General features: G+C 46.2%; 1 pseudogene; it reads left to right on the forward strand.

The window, feature by feature from the left end:
• Positions 1-15,679, forward strand: part of LOC127649405 (NACHT, LRR and PYD domains-containing protein 3-like) — a 50,575-nt pseudogene that overhangs the window by 19,438 nt on the left and 15,458 nt on the right.

A 15,679-nucleotide genomic window follows, 5' to 3' on the forward strand; every position in this document is an offset into this window, starting at 1 on the left:
AATTTATAAGAGAGCAAATTGATATTTTTACTTCTACAAATAAACCTTCTTGTACCAATAGCTTTATATTATGGGACACATTAAAGGCTTATCTTAGGGGTCAATGTATTGCATATACTAAGGGGTTAATAAAAACAAAAAATGTAATTTGAATAAGCTAGAATCTCAGCACTTGAAAAAATATATCATAAGGATCAGTCCAAGGAACTTTATAGGGAATTACAAAAAAAAAGGAGAATAATAAAATGAACATCTACCAGGCAGAGAGGGCTATTATTAGTTCTAATCAGCATTATTATGAGCTTGGCGAGAAAGCACATAAAGTTTAGGAGGAGAAGGAAAACCTCCGCTCTCCAGTCCACGCCTGCCACGGTCTGCGAGCCAGTGCCAACGCCTGCCCCGGTCTGCAAGCCAGAGCCCACGCCTGCCCCGGTCAGCGAGCCAGAGCCTTCGTCAGCCACGGTCAACGAGCCTGAGCCCTCGTCAGCCACGGTCAACCAGCCAGAGCCTGTCGCCCCAGAGGTCAGTGAGCCAGTGCCTGTCGCCCCAGAGGTCAGTGAGCCAGTGCCTGTCGCCTCGGCCGTCAGTGAGCCAGCGCCTGTAGCCTCGACCGTCCCTGAGCCAGCGCCCGTAGCCTCAACCGTCCCTGAGCCAGCACCCGTAGCCTCGACTGTCCCTGAGCCAGCGCCCGTGGCCTCGACCGTCCCTGAGCCAGCGCCGTGGCCTCGACCGTCCCTGAGCCAGTGCCCGTGGCCTCGACCGTCCCTGAGCCAGCGCCTGTGGCCTCGACCGTCCCTGAGCCAGCGCTCGTGGCCTCGACCGTCCCTGAGCCAGCGCCTGTGGCCTCGACCATCCCTGAGCCAGCGCCAGTAGCCATGACCGTCCCAGGGCCTGCGCCAGCAGCCATGACCGCCCAAGGGCCAGCGCCAGCAGCTATGACCGTCCAAGAGCCAGCGCCAGCAGCCATGACCATCCAAGAGCCAGCGCCAGTAGCCATGCCCGTCCAAGAGCCAGCGCCAGCAGCCATGACCGTCCAAGAGCCAGCGCCAGCAGCCATGACCGTCCCAGGGCCAGCGCCAGCAGCCATGACCGCCCAAGGGCCAGCGCCAGCAGCCATGACCGTCCAATAGCCAGCGCCAGCAGCTATGACCGTCCAAGAGAAAGCGCCAGTAGCCATGACCGTCCCAGGACCAACGCCAGTAGCCATGACCATTCAAGGGCCAGCGCCAGTAGCCAGGACCTACATCGTGGATGTTTCCTTTGTTCATGTTTTTTTGTGTTGCCTTTTATTTTTAATAAACCTTGCTGCAGATAGATCCTCATCCTGTGTCTGCCTTCATCCACCATCGTGACAGAAAGACCGACCGCCAAATGGATCTAGCAGCGGTTTTCCTCGAACTGGCCCGGGCAAATCTTCCCGTCCGTGTGTACTCACGACTCTTCTCCACGGTCACCATCCACACCGGGCTCGACGACGATGCCCTGAAGTCCATCTACTGGGTCGGGTTACCGTCATCCCAGTGGAGAGAGGCGCCGGTACCCGGAGAGCTCCTGTGGAGGGAGTACGTGAGCCTCGTTCTGAGGAAACTCGCGCCAGAGGAACCACCCCTTGTGATGCCAGCGCTGCCCTCGTCAGCCACGGTCAACCAGCCAGAGCCTGTCGCCCCAGAGGTCAGTGAGCCAGCGCCTGTAGCCTCGACCGTCCCTGAGCTAGCGCCTGTAGCCTCGACCGTCTCTGAGCCAGCGCCTGTAGCCTCGACCGTCGGCGTCCCTGAGCCAGCGCCCGTGGCCTCGACCGTCCCTGAGCCAGCGCCGTGGCCTCGACCGTCTCTGAGCCAGCGCCCGTGGCCTCGACCGTCCCTGAGCCAGCGCCAGTAGCCTCGACCGTCCCTGACCATGTCCCAGTGGCCTCGACCGTCCAAGAGCCAGCGCCAGTAGCCATGCCCATCCAAGAGCCAGCGCCAGTAGCCATGCCCATCCGAGAGCCAGCGCCAGTAGCCATGACCGTCCGAGAGCCAGCGCCAGCAGCCATGACCGTCCCAGGGCCAGCGCCAGCAGCCATGACCGTCCCAGGGCCAGCGCCAGCAGCCATGACCGTCCAAGGGCCAGCGCCAGCAGCCATGACCGTCCAAGAGCCAGCACCAGTAGCCAGGACCTACCAAGAGCCAGCGCCTCTCGAGCCTCCTAGGGCTCCGCCTCCCAAGTCTCTCGAGCCTTCCAGGGCTCCTCCTCCCGAGCCTCCTAGGGCTCCGCCTCTCAAGCCTCCCGAGCCTCCATGGGCTCCTCTTGAGCCTCCAAGGGCTCCGCCCCTCAAGTCACTCGAGTCTTCCAGGGCTCCGCCCCTCAAGTCACTCAAGTCTTCCAGGGCTCCGCCTCTCAAGCCTCTTGAGCCTTCCAGGGCTCCGCCTCTCAAACCTCTCGAGTCTTCCAGGGCTCCGCCTCTCAAACCTCTCGAGTCTTCCAGGGCTCTGCCTCTCAAGCCTCTCGAGCCTTCCGGGGCTCCGCCTCTAGAGCCGCCTACGGCGCCATCTCCCTCGGCTCCGCCTCCAGAGCCTCCTTCAGTTCCGCCTCCTGAGCCTCCCCCGGCTCCGCCTCCAGTGGCTCCCTCGGCTCCGCCTTCTGAGCCTCCTAAGCCATCACCTCCCTTGGCTCCGCCTACGGAGCCTTCTAGGCCTCCGCCTTTAAAGCCTCCTATGGCGCCACCTCCCTCGGCTCCGCCTCCAGAGCCTTCCAGGGCTTCGCCTCTAGAGCCTCCTACGGTGCCACCTTCCTCGGCTCTGTCTTCCGAGCCTCCCTCGGTTCCGCCTCCCGGGCCTCCCATGGCTCTGCATCCTGGGCCTCCCACGGCTCTGCCTCCCGAACCTTCCGCGGCTTCGCCTTCCATGGCTCTGCTTCCCAGGCACCCCGAACCAGCCCTTGCCCTACGGCCACCCCCTAGGCCCCCAGAACCGGCCCTTGCCTTGGGGCCAGCTCCCGGGCCATATAAACCTGTCCCTACCCGGTGGATGCCCCCCAAGCCACCTGACCCGGTTCTCTTCACACATCCCCAGAGCCTGCTTGCTTGCCCTCTCGGCCTTCCTGGTCTGCCTAATTGCCCCTTGTGCCCCCGTGGACTGCCTAATTGCCCCTTTTTCCCCCATGGACTGCCTAATTGTTCCTTGTGCCTCCTTGGTCTGTCTCTGTGTCCCTTATGCCCCCTTAGTCTGTCTTTGTGTCCCTTGTGGCCCCTTTGGTCTGTCTGTTTTCCCCTTTGTCCAGGCCCCCTGTCCTTGAACCTTTGTTTATTTTTTCTATTCCTTTTCTTAGGACCGTCTGGAATCCGGTCCTTTTGAGGGGGGGGCTATGTCACGTTCCCGTGTTGTCTGTTTCACACGCCACTTCTCACATTCCATGTCACGTTCCTTGTGGCCCGGTCCGTGTTTCACTGTCTGTGTATAAACTACAATTCCCACAATTCCTGGCCTCTCTCACTGCCTGCACTCTTCATTGTTCTCACCTGTGTCTTGTTTAGTCTTCATTGTGTTTGTGTATATAACCCTGTTTATTTCTCCATTCCTCTGTCGGTCTTTAGATGTTGTATGTAGATGCCTGTTTCCTATGTTTCCGTCGTTGTTTTCACCGCAGTTATCCCCGTGTATGCCTTCCATGTTATGTTAACCCTTTGTTTGCCTTTAGTGTTTTGTTTACCTTTTCCCATTGTGGATGTTTCCTTTGTTCGTGTTCTTTTGTGTTGCCTTTTATTTTTAATAAACCTTGCTGCAGATAGATCCTCGTCCTGTGTCTGCCTTCATCCACCATCGTGACAGTATGTAGGGTAATTTGCACGCATGCTAAATTTAGGAGGGAATTTAGAGTCTCGAAATATGTGAGCTATGGACTGGCTTAAACTGTCCTTGTTGTACCTTATTAGGTAATGAAATGTGTAATGGAATTAGTTGCGTTTGACATAATAAATAAATAAATTAGATAAATAACAAATAACCAGATTATTTGTCTTAAAGGGTAACTAAACCCTAAACCAACTTTTTTTAGTTAATGATCTGTAAGCATGGGGCTTTATTAGTACTGGTCATTGATTCAAGTAATTTTTTTGACATTTGTGTATAAAGTGTTTTAATTCTACAATATATGGTGTAAAAACATCTGAGTGCTGCCCTCTTCAGGTTGAACGGTGGCTACTGCAGTTGAATTTTCCTATTGGCTGTTGCGGTACTTCGTGACGTAAGCGGTGACAGCTGACGTAAGCAGGTTCCAGCTCACCACGCCAGATTCATCTACATGTCATCTTGCGACCGTGTGAGGAATAATAATAACATAGAGTCTGACAGCAGCTGTCAATTAATTCGTCACTACGAGTCTCAGGTGCCCCCTCCCCGCTCAGCCCCTTTCGGTTCGTTCCCTCTATCCCCGCCGGGGTCTGCCCACTTTTCCTGCATTTTCAGATATTTCTAGTGGGTGGAGTCAGACTCTGAGCAGGTGTTTAGTTACCCTTTAATAGATTCTCCACCATTGAAATCGTAATACAACGTATAGCTGTATCAGCTCACATTTTCTACTGTAAGGAATTAGATTTAATAAGTGAATTATGATTAATTCACTTATTGGACTGATATTATTCTCATGGCTTATGGAAAATAATATCGCATGTATTTAGGTACAGCTTAGAAGCTAAATCTTTCAGAAACAGGGATGAGATTATTTATCAAAATACACCACAGTCAAGTCATCTTTGAACACAGACAAACCGTATTACTATTCTAAACATAAATCTAATCTAACACATATATACATGAGACAGGTTGGTGAAAAGTGACAGAATATGTAATAACTGATAAGAACAGTGAAGATGAACTCTACGGGGTCTGTTGACAATACCTTAAGAACCATTTATCCTTCTTTGAGTCTACATCGATTTGCTATCGGATTACCCAAATTATTTTATTAATACACCGGCACTTTTAGCACAATATTTGAGATGTACTTCCGTTTTGTGTGGCTTGGTTCTTGGTCAAAAGTTTGTTCTGTCGATGTTTTGATCTCTTTTTGATCGAGTTTATTGTCTGTATGAATTAGTTTAACTGTGAAGCGAGGCCTTCTCACTCCTTCTCAGGACATCAAGTCCCCAGTTCCCTTGGATCTCACATGGGAGGACCTGGCCATTAGCGGAGCGACCAGACGAAGCACATGCAGGCCGAAGAAGAGTGAAGAGAGGCGAAGAGCAGAGAGCAAGCGCAGCAGAAGAGAGCAAGCGCAAGAGACAAGAGCCTGAGATGAAGAGACAAAAGCAAGACTTCTTCCTGTTTGGATCTATTTGAACTGAGATTGTCCGCATCCCCCAAAAGTGTCCAGAGCCAATCAGAAGTGACTTTTCACAATCACGTGGTCAACTGGGCTGTCTTTTCCGATAGTTGAGTTATGGTCCTTTGTTTCAGACTCTTAAGAATTTCCCGCTCAAAAATAGTGCATGTTTAATCATGATATTTCTATCTTGAGAATGGTACAAGAGGCATGATATTCATTGTCATCAGATTTTTCTTCATACACAAACAAATGTTTAAATACTAAACATGATGTTATACGTGTAGGTAATAAAACATGAAAATCTCTGGTTACAAAATCATATTGGTTTTACACATCATTGCATTTTATCAAGTTAAACCTTATAGTTACCATTCTTAGTAGAATGAGATAAATCATACAGAATTAAAGATTATATTTGTGAATTATAGGTGATTGCATATCGCTACACACATTTTAAAGAGTTCCATCAGTCTGTAATCATTATTTTGTCAGGTGCAAACGTTACCACAGTTAAAAGTGATTTTCAGCATTATCTAGCAAGGCTAGATAAAGATGAAATGTCTTAAGAGTTGTGCAAATCTGATGGTACTTGTAATTTTACAAAGAACAGCCTGGTGTGGGGGTTCTTGTGAAGGCCGGTGATTTAAGACGTTGAAACATTCCAAACTGAAAGGCAGTTTTTTTCCTAGATCTAGATAGATGTTGTTTCAATTCTTCTGCATATATAATCTTACAACTATAGGCAATTTATCTGAGGAGATTCTGTAATGTCATTCATACTGCTAAAGGAAAACATATACCAGGACTAGTAGTTTCTCTTGATGCTGAAAAGGCTTTTGATCGGGTCGAGTGGTCATACCTTTGTGAAGTGCTGAAAAGATTTGGATTTTGAGCTGCATATATTGACCTAATTCAATCACTTTATAAATCCCCTAAGGCAAAATGAATCAATCCCTTTCTACAGAGGATGTAGACAAGGATGCCCCCTAAGCCAGATCTCTTTGCCCTGGCTATCGAAACTTTAGCTGAGGCTGTTAGATTCAATCCTGATATAAAGGGCTTTGTAATCGACCCTGAAACACATAAAATATAATTGTTTGCTGATGATATTCTTTTATTTCTCACTAACCCCACAGACTCTTTGTCTAATTTACAGCCGGTGTTACAATTATATAGCACTTTCTCTGGATATAAAGTTAATATTTGCAAAAGTGTTATCTTGCACTGGATGGTATTTCTTTTTTTTTTTTTTTTTAAACAGATGACTTTACAATCTTACAGATAATAATAATTAAAAAAATAATAATAATAAAAAGAAAGAAAGAAAAAAAAAAAAAAATATATATATATATATATATAAACAAACCATCCCATACCTGACCTATTTACTCTGACCTGAAAAGGTATGATGAAAGAGTGTTAAAGCGTTATATTAACAAAATGATGCGTTAATCCACATGGTTTCCATCAAGATAACAGCTGAAAGGGTGCCAGATTTTGTCAAACTGCTCAAATTTTCCCTTCAAACAGTATCTAATTTGCTCCAAATGTAAAGTAGAAGACATCAAGCCATAACTTGACAGTAGGAGCCTCCTTTTTCTTCCAGAACAACAGGAGTAACTTCTTGGCTGTAATTAAACTAGATGCAAGCAGTTTGTGCTGTGCTCCTGACAATGGATGCATATGTTCAGTGTAACGAGGACTCAGGCTGGTTGGGATCCATATGCGGTTTTATTAGGAAAACAGACTCAAGTTAATACATGCGTGGAGCAAAGAATGAGCAAACATGGATATCAGAGGTAAACAGTATTCGTGGTCAGACAGGCAGGAGATCAGGGCAGGCAGCAGACGGCAATATGAGAATACAGGGCAAGCTCAAAACACAGAAGATCGGTAGTAGTAATAATAATGCTCAGAAATGTAGCCGGGGCAAACAAGACTTTGCGATTAATGAACAAACAGGCATGGTTTAAATAGAGTGATGATGATTTGGAACAGCTGTGGTGTAATAGGGCCAGGTATACAGGCTTATGGGAAATGTAGTCTTTAAAGTCAATACTCAGGTGAGTCAGATCTCCGGTGGCCGATTGAGGAGGCACCTTCACGGTGTTCGTGACAGAGTCCCCCTCCTGTGAGCGGCTCCTGACGCGAGGGCGCGACGGACGTCGGGGTCTACCTCGTGGTCGAGGGTCCGGATTCTCTGGGTTGATCCTGTGGAATGCCGAGATGAGGTTGGGATCGAGGATGTCATCTGCTCCGACCCAGGATCTCTCCTCCGGACCGTACCCCTCAAAGTCCACCAGGTATTGGATTTGACCTCGCTGACATCTGGAGTCTAGCATACCTCGCACCAGGAACACCTCTTCACCGTCCACGATCATGGGAGGGGGGCTGGGGTTCACGTCCTCCTCCTCAGCCCTCGGACCACCGGCCGGTTTCAGCAACGAGACATGAAAGGTACGAGAAATGCGGTATTTAGCGGGTAGTTGGAGGCAAAATGACACAGAGTTAATTTTCTTTACAATCTTAAAGGAACCCACATACCAGGGACTGAGTTTTTTGCAGAGTAAGCGGAGACAAAGATCGCGAGTTGAGAGCCACACCCACTGTCCCGGAGCGTAGTTGGGACAGGGAGGACGATGTCGGTCTGCATGTTCCCTTGATCTGTTTACGGCTCGTTGGAGGTGGACGTGGGCCTGATCCCATACGGCCTTGTTGCGCTGGAGCCAGGTGTTCACCGTGGGAACATCCGATGGTTTGCCTGACCAGGGGAACAGAGGGGGTTGGTACCCCAAAATGCACTGGAAGGGTGTTAGGTTGGTGGAGGGTTTGAGGATCGAGTTTTGTGCATATTCGGCCCAGGGAAGGAAACGGCTCCAATCGGTTTGGTTGCGTTGACAGTACATATGTAGAAACTTGGTGATTTCCTGGTTCAGTCACTCCGTCTGACCATTCGAATGAGAATGGTACCCTGAAGTGAGGCTGATGTTGACGTTTAATAAGCGGAAGAATGCTGTCCAAACCCTGGAGGTGAATTGGGGACCCCGGTCCGAGATGATATCTTCGGAGAGCCCGTAATAACGGAAGACGTAATGGAAGAGGTGCTCCGTGGTTTTCGAAGGCTGATGGGAGCTTTGCTAGGGGAATGAAGCGGCATGCTTTGGAGAACCGGTCAATGACGGTTAGGATGGTGGTATGACCTTGAGAGACTGGCAGATCAGTCACGATGTCGGCGGCGATGTGGGACCATGGTCGTTGTGGTATGGGCAGAGGTTGAAGCAGACCTGCCGGAGATTGTTTGGGGTCTTTGCCATGTTGCAGGTATGACAACCGTTCACGAAAGTGGTAGTGTCGATCTGCAGCATTTCCCACCAGAATCGATTTCTCAGCAGGCGTGCTGTGAAGGTAATACCAGGATGCCCCGAGTTCGTGGAGGAATGTACCCAACGAATTACCCTCTCTCGCAGGTTTGGTGGTACAAATGTCCGGTTGAGCGGACATCTGGGTGGAGGTGGATCAGTTGCATGGGCCGTGATTCTACACACCTGGTCCATTATCAGGCTAATCAAGCCTCTGAGAGGGAGAAAGGCCAACTGCAGACAGTGGTGCAACAGAGAGAGCGTTTACGGGCAGCTGTACATCATATGTGTGTGTTTGTGTCATTTGGTTTAAGTTTTTCCATTAAACTATTATTTATATTGTCAAGCCGGTTCTCGCCTCCTCCTTTCCATTAATTTTTTTTGTTCTCTTTCTCTCTCCTCTTTCTGTCCCACTGCCGCTCCGTGTTGACCTTTTCCCTCTCATCCCCTAATCATTATTGTTTCCCTCTGCCTGTCCCCTCCCAGATTAGGTAAGGTGGGGATGACCTGCCTGCAGAAGGGGCGTAAGGCACGCCCTCCCCAGGGAAAGAAGGGGGGGTGTACGTCATGCCAGGGGCTCCCCGACCTGAGAGAATGAGGGAGGAATGTGACAGGGCGGAGGGTGGGGCTGGGTCGTGATTCTACACACCCAGTTAAATAATTTTTTAAAGAACACCCTTTACAAACAGTTAAAGAATAAATATAAATTTTGTAATAAAGAATTCTTTAGTTATCTGCAATTACGAGATTGTTTAAGGGTCAAAGCAAAAACTTATCCTAAAATACCTGATTTGACATGTATTGAGCAACTCTGCTATTCTAATAAACCACTATATAAAACAATACCTAGAATATATGAAGCTCTGATCTCAAGCCAGCCTTCAGCTGACCCAGATAAACCCAGAAGTAGATGGGAACAGGATTTGGGGGTAAGAATAGATGGGGACCTGTGTGGTCAATTATGTAAAGATGGGGTCACCTCAAACTTGAATTCTAGGTATAGATTGATCCAGTTAAATTTTTTACACCAGTGTAAAAGATCTCCTCCAAGGGATGACACTTGAAGCAGTGGCTCAGAGGTAAGTTTCTTTATTGTCTCAATCCGGATGTGCACACAGCACTTTTACAAAGATAGCTCTCATTACACACACACACACACACAGTAATTCTCAAGTCAGTCTCTCTCTCCCCATGGAGGCCCTCTGGCTGCCTTTTATGCCGCTCTCCCCGTTCTCACTGAAATTAGAGACAGGTGTTAGACATAATTTGGCTCAGGTGTAAGCGCCCTTACCGCTTTTCTCTCCCGGACGGGCGCTTGACCACGCCCCCGCTGCCACATTACCCCACCGCCCACCCCCCCCATTTCTGGAGAGGAAGTCAGCGACAGCCATCTGCACCCCCGGTCTGTGGACCACCTTGAATTTAAAGGGCTGGAGGGCCAGATACCAACGGGTGATCCGGGCGTTAGTATCTTTCATGCGGTGGAGCCACTGCAGTGGGGCGTGATCCGAGCAGAGGGTGAAGGCCCGCCCCAGCAGGTAGTAACGGAGGGTGAGGACCGCCCACTTGATGGCCAAACACTCCTTCTCCATGGTGCTGTACTTAGTCTCCCTTAAGGAGAGCTTACAGCTAATGTACAGCACCGGGCGCTCCTCCCCCTCCACCATCTGTGAGAGTACGGCCCCCAGTCCCCTGTCTGAAGTGTCCGTCTGCAATACAAAAGGGAGAGAGAAGTCAGGTGCATGAAGAAGCAGCCCCCCACAAAGTGCTGCTTTAATCTGCATAAACGCCTGTTGCCACTGCTCCGACCATTGGAGCCCCCTTTTTAGTGAGGTCAGTCAGCGGGCTGGTGACATCCGAATAATTAGGCACAAACCTCTTATAATAGCCAGCCAGCCCCAGGAACTGCCTCACCCACTTTTTGGTCTTGGGTCTAGAGCAAGTCGCTATCGCCATGGTTTTGTCAATTTGGGGACAAACCTGGCCATGACCCAAGTGGAACCCCAGATACCGTACCTCCAAAATGCCCAATCGCGCACTTCTTAGGATTTGCTGTGAGCCCCGCCCGCCGCAGCGATCTCAGGACGGCCCTCAGATGTTGCACATAAGCGGTGTGAGGTCTGAGGATCCGATCCATAAGACGCTGAAACGTGGCTGGTGCCCCAAACAAACTGAAAGGAAGTGTCACAAATTGGTGTAATCCGAACGGCGTAGTGAAGGCTGTTTTCTCACGGGACATTGGTGTCAAGGGGTTCTGCCGATAACCCTTCGTTAAATCGAAGGTCGAATAAAAACGAGCAGTACCTAACCGATCGAGCAGTTCATCAACATGGGGCATTGGGTACGCGTCAAATTTAGATACCGCGTTGACTTTTCTGTAATCCACACAGACCCATCGCTATTGGGAACAAGAACAACCGGGCTGGACCAATCACTGTGGGATTACTCTATTACCCACATATCGAGCATCGCATCCAATTCCTCCTGCACTATTTTCTTTTTATGTTCGGGTAAGCGATAGGGGCGGCAACGTACCACCACGCCCGGCTCGGTCTCGATGTGGTGCTGTATGTCCGGATTGAGACAATAATTGATTTTCCAATGGACCCAGAGGTGTGTTTATTAGGTCATGTTACCAACTCTAACCTCCGACATAATCAAGCAATTAAGCTTACTGAAATGTTGTTGATAATAGCTAAAAAATGTATTGCTTTGAAATGGAAAGCAGACATTGATGTATCGATTGGATTGTGGTTGTCGGAGGTTTGCTGCTGTATAGAGAAGATCACATATTCAATGAGGGGCATGGGTGAATTATTTTATAAAATCTGGAAACCATTTTTTAATTATATAAAAATAGTGCCAAATGATTTGATATGAAAGAGATGATTTTCTAACCGTTTTATATTGTATCTCTCTTTTCTTTTTTTTCCTCCTTTCCCATTTGTGTTTTGTTTGATGTTCATTGTTATTAATGTAATATTTGAAAAAATAAAAATAAAAAAACAAAAAAGAAATGCTAAACTTTAGCAATAACAAATACTCTAAAACAAGTGAAGCACTGTTTAGACACAAATAATGCTAGTTTTATACACAATAAACAAACAACTCTAAACCTAACAGTGAATTCCCTAGGACAAGTCAAAAACTATTTAGCGCACACACACACACACACACGTTTAAGTGACACAAGTTCAACACAGTTAACAAACAGCACAAATCTAGCAATGAATAATAATCTAAAACAAAGTGAAACAATTAAATAAACATACACTTACATGCAACTGCAGACTCCTGTAGATAAATCACTTCTTCCTACATTACAAGCAAATAACTTGGCTCAGGTGGTTGGGGGAAATAAAATATTGATATTTTATTTTCACACAAAAGTGTTTGAAAAAGCATTGATTAAACCAGATACGTAAAGTTTGTCGAGACAAACTATAATCGTAGTTTGACAAAACCTTGTGTCATGATTCACTGTTGTCCGTTCTGTGGCCGCCTCCCAGGCCGCCTAATCCAGTCCTCGTCCTGTGGCTGCCTCCCAGGCCTCCAGACCCAGTCCCTGTCCTGTGACCTACTCCCAGGACTCCTGACCCAGTCCCCGTCCTGTGCCGCCTCCCAGGCCTCCTGACCCAGTCCCTGTCCTGCGGCAGTCGCCCAGGCCTCCAGACCCGGTCCCCACCTTGAGGTCATCCCCTTGCTCTCCAGACCGTCCCCCAGATCTGCTCTGGTCACCTTGGTCTCCTAGCCATCCACCTGACCTGCTCTGGTCTCCCTGGTCCCCGGCTCCATCTTGGCCCTGCCTCCCTGTCTTTGCCCTATTCCCCTCATCCCCTTGCCTCTTGTGCCCCCTTGTACTGCCTGTTTTCCCTTTTTTTCCCCACATTACATAGACAATTTTTATTTTATTTTTTTCTTCTTTTTTTGGGGGGGAGTGTCTTGAATCTGATCCTTAGAGGGGGGCTATGTCACGATTCACTGTTGTCTGGCCTGTGTTTCTCCCCTGTCATCTTCTCCCGGACTACACTTCCCATAATTCCCTGCTCTCATCTCTGCCAGCTTTCTTGACTTTTTCTTCAAGCATTACACCTTGTCTAAAAGTTTTAAATAGTTTTAATTGCTTTTAGATAGACATTTTTGCAGGTCTTACAGTCAGAAGAAAAGCATGAGGATTCCCAATCAAACTCAGCTCATTTGAACATCCTGCCAATGTAATGTAGTTTCGGGATTTGTGGCAACTTTGAAAGCAAAAATGATGCCATAGCAGGGCACTTGGTTGAGAGTAATAATAATGATAGCCAACCTGTAGTGTTGTTCCAAACTGAATTTCCAATCAAATAAAATGACCACAAACCTTTCAGCCCTCCAAAGCTCTCACAGTGGAGGGTGAAGTATTTGAAGGGAATAGGGTATAAGGAGGATCACTTCTGAATAGAGCGCACCACATATTTGAGATGAGTAAGAACAGATATAGCAGCATGAGCCAGAAATGCCTGAAATCTTTGCAGAGTTTGTTGGATGTAGCTTACAAAAGTGAAAGTTAGTAATATACAGTTCCATCAAATAGCCTTTAAACATAAGCAATAAAGCAGTGTGTATGTTTGAAAGAATTTGATTTGTAGTTTGTTTGTTTTTTGATACACACAAGAATATAATTAGATTATAGTTGTTATGACTGGTATTTTTAAATTAGTTGATGCTGTTGCATTTACATACAACAATTTCAATATGTACACTGCATTGCAACATTCTACAGATACATGTTTGAAGATAATTTTAAATCACATTTTAGCTTTGTAAATTTACAATTCTTTATTCTAAGAATAATATGTATGGAAATTGCATATGGTATCATTTTGTAGGTATTCATAATGTATTATTGTCCCTTTAAATATATGCATGTTTACACATTTATCACACATTTTTTACATGTTTGTTTTTGAATTAATAATTTGCATTATTTACATAGTTTACATTGATATGTAAACAAGCACTAAAACTGTATACTGTCTCTTTAGGAACAATGTCTGCTCACCAAACGTGTTTCAGTTGAGCATTTTTTTGTTGAGCGTTTGCCGTGGCATACGTGGGCGCTGGCTCGTTGGCCGTGGCAGACGTGGGCGCTGGCTTGTTGGCCGTGGTAGGCGTGGGTGCTGGCTCGTTAAGAGGATTCTCAGAGATGAACATCTCTAAAATTAAATGTACGTACTCTGACACAGGAAACGGGGAATCCAAGGGCTTAAATACACAAGGGAACGATTAACACCTGGGGAAACAATCAGGGAATGAGAAATAATCAGGGAGAACCAATCAAGGAATAAAACTACAAAGGACTACAAAACTAATGCAGGAAACAGGAAACAAATCAAGAATTTCAATATAAAAGTACAAAAACAAAAGACAACAGTGAATATGACACCGTGTTAACCCACCAAACCTATTTTTTATGACTATCTGTGTATCCAGGCAGAAGAATGAGGGAGTTAGAATCTAGATAGATGCTGAAAATGACTCTGCCCATAATAAACAGATACTATACTGGTATATGACAATGTTTGCATGTGCACTTTATGTAGAAATGTTATTTAGTCTGTGTAGTCTCATGTGGTTCTGTGTTTGTCCCATGTTGTTTTTATGTAGCACCATAGACCTGGAGGAACGTTGTCTCGTTTCGCAGTGTACTGCATTAACTGTATATGGTTGAACGACAATAAAAACCACTTGACTTGACTTGACTTATGAAAGGGTATGGTTAGGGGCTCCCTATATCTTTAATGGCGATCTGGTGCTCACAGCCTTTTATGGAGCTTTGCCTGCAGCTATACCCTTCTCGGGCAGTCAGAATTAGGCACAACACCGGCACTGGCTTGCCTTCACACAGAAGTCCCCCCAGCATTGATCCCACCGATATCATGGGATCAGCCAAATGTGAATGAAATCATACAAACATACGCATACTGTTTTCAAATTCAGTTTTATGTAGGAAGACTTGGCAATTGCTCTTCTAGAGAAGAAAAGGAGCTATCACTGTAAGGGTTTTTTTCTTCTTTCTGCAGTCTGTCTGCCTGCGGTGTTGGAGAGGAAGGCTGTGCTGCTCTAGCTGCAGCTCTGAAATCAAACCCCTCACATCTGAGAGAGCTGAATCTGAACTGCAATAAACCAGGATACTCAGGAGCGAAACTGCTAGCTGCTCTACTGGAGGATTCACACTGTAAACTGGAAAAACTACAGTGAGTGTTATCATTTCTTTAAATAGTTCTTATTTGTAAGGAGAAATACTGATATCTCTCAGGATGAGTGAAGATAAATGAATGATGGATGATCCATTGGAAATACCCACAGGCGAATTTTTCAGTACAAACCAGTCTCTCTTTTTATTCACACATACAAAATCACCAAACATTTGATCTCTCAAAAACTTACATAAAAACTAGGGCTGTCGATTTAACGCGTTAATTCAGTGCGATTAATTTTACAAAAAATAAAGCATTAAAAAAATTTAAGCAATTAATCGCATGCCCACGGACCATAATAAGGAAGATTCCTGAGAAATGCAAGCTTGTAGTACCACCTGTTTACTGCTGAAATTTCAGCTGTATGAGCAACGCACAGTTTATATAGTGAAGAAAATACTTCAGTAGGCAGATCACCACAAACACATGTTACAATCTTGCGTTCAAAACACTCGAAGGAGCGCAAATGCGATCTAAGGGATCTCAAGATCTGTTTAAAGATTGATTATTAAATTATATTTGACTTGACACAGTGACGTAAACATTTTATTTTTATGACGCAACACATCCGAGACGTCTGGCGTAGGTGTATATATATATATATATATATATATATATATATATATATATATATATATATATATATATATATAGATGGATAGATAGATAGATATAGATAGATATATAAATAAAAAATATTAAGATAATTAAAATGCATTACATTCTTAATCATTGATAAGACAATACAAAAAGTGGCTTTAGAATACCATGTATTGTTTACTA

This window comes from Xyrauchen texanus, chromosome 9, assembly GCF_025860055.1.
Source record: "Xyrauchen texanus isolate HMW12.3.18 chromosome 9, RBS_HiC_50CHRs, whole genome shotgun sequence".
Lineage (NCBI taxonomy): Eukaryota > Metazoa > Chordata > Actinopteri > Cypriniformes > Catostomidae > Xyrauchen > Xyrauchen texanus.